Here is a 2,098-nt window from a genome sequence, read left to right on the forward strand (position 1 = left end):
TAATGCATGTTATTTGTGTCTTCTCCCTCTTTTCTTTTGTTAGTTTTGCCAATGGTTTGTCAATTTTATTAATCCTTTCAAAGAACCAGCTTCTTGTTCTGTTGATTCTTTCTATAGTTTTTCTGTTTTCCATCTCATTTATTTCTGCTCTAACCTTTATTATTTCTTTTCATTTGGTGACTGGAGGTTCCTTCTGTTGGTCTGTTTCTAATGGTTGGAGATAGTGTGTTAATGTGTTAATTTTGGTTCTTTCCTCTTTTTGGATGTTTGCATTTATTGCAATAAATTGTCCTCTCAGCACCACTTTTGCTGTGTCCCAAAGATTTTGGTATGTTGTGTTTTTGTTCTCATTTGTTTCTAGGAACTTTGTGAATTCACATATAATTTCTTCTACTACACAGTTGGTTTTCAGCAGGGTGTTATTCAGTTTCCTTGTATTTGACTTTATTTCCTTGGTCTTCTTATTGTTGATTTCTAGTTTTCTAACATTGTGGTCTGAAAAGATGTTTTGTAGTATTTTGATGTTTGTAAATTTATGGAGGCTTACTTTGTGACCTAAAACAGGGTCAATTCTGGAGAATGTTCCATGTGCACTGGAGAAGAAAGTATATTGTTCTGTTGTTGCATTGAATGCTATGTACACAGCTATGAGTTCAAGTTGGTTGTGTTGTTTTGTTCCTCTGTAACTTTGTCAAGTTTCTTTCTGATTGTTCTGTCCCTTTTCAAAAGTGGCGTATTAAAATCACCAACTGTAATTGTAGATGTATCTCTTTCTCTCTTCAATTCTAGTAAGGTTTGTCCCATATATCTTTGTGCTCTTTCATTGGGAGCATAGCTATTTATTATGGTTATGTTGTCTTGCTCAATTGACACTTTGATCATGAGATAGTGTCCTTTTTTATCTCTTATGCTGGTTTTTGTCATAAAGTTTACTTTATCGGAGATTAGTATTGCCATTGCAGCTTGTTTATTGTTGCAGTTAGCGTGATATTTTTTTTTTTTTCCATCCTTTAACTTTTAGTCTGTTTTTGCCTTAGTGTGTAAGGTGTGTCTCTTGAAGGCAGCATATTGAAGGGACTTGTTTTCTTATCCAATCTGTCACTCTTTGTCTCTTCACTGGTGAATTTAATCCATTGACATTCAATGTAATTATTGATAGGTATGAATTAATTGTTGTCATTATGTTCAGTTTTTGGCATTGTTGTTCGTTCCTTTGTTCTGCATGCCTTCTTTTGCTGAGTTTGTGTTTTTTGTGATATTTCTTGTCAGTATTTTCTTAGTTATCATGTTTGCTTGATCTGCTTGGAAGTTCATTTTCATGATAAGTTGTGAAGTATTAATTTTCTTTGGGGTTGCCTTATCTCCCATTAACTTTTCCCTCCATTTAAGACTATCTTTTGTATGCTGTAATCTACCTGACCTCCTCACCACCTGGATCTCTGTTCCTACATTTTCCCCTTCTTTGACATTGATCTTCTGCTTACCTCCCTGTTCTTTGATTTCATTGTTGTAATTTTGTTCTGATCTGGACTCTACTATCCATTGTCTGAGTCTCAGGTGGTGTTGCCATGCCTGTCAATCTCTGGTTGTTGTCTGTTCTTGTTGATTTTCAGTCCAAAGAACTCTCTTTATGATGTTTTGAGGTGTTGGATTAGCTTTGACAATTTCTCATATTTTCTGTTTTTCCTGGAATGTTTTGATTGCACCATTATATTTTATTGACAGTTATGCTGGATAGACGATTCTTGGTTGGCAGTTTTTTTCTTATAAGATTTTGTATATGTCTCCCCATTGCCTTCTTGCTGCATGGTTTCCGCTGAATAGTCAGAAATTAATCTGATTTGCTTACCTTTGCAATTAACATATCATTTTTCCCTGGCTGCTTTTAAGATTCTCTCTTTGTCTTTGATTTAGGAAAGCTTGATTATTATATGTCTTGGTGACTTCCTTTAGGGGTCTATCCTTCCTGGGGTATGTTTGGCTTCTTGAATGTTTTATCTTCTCATCTTTCAAGATGTTAGGGAAATTTTCTTCCAGAAGCTCTTCAACTATCTCCTCTGTGGACTTCTCTGATTCTTCCTGTTCTGTTGTTGTTGTT

The sequence above is a fragment of the Chrysochloris asiatica genome, unplaced genomic scaffold, assembly GCF_000296735.1.
Source record: "Chrysochloris asiatica unplaced genomic scaffold, ChrAsi1.0 scaffold00013, whole genome shotgun sequence".
NCBI classification, from domain to species: Eukaryota; Metazoa; Chordata; class Mammalia; order Afrosoricida; family Chrysochloridae; genus Chrysochloris; species Chrysochloris asiatica.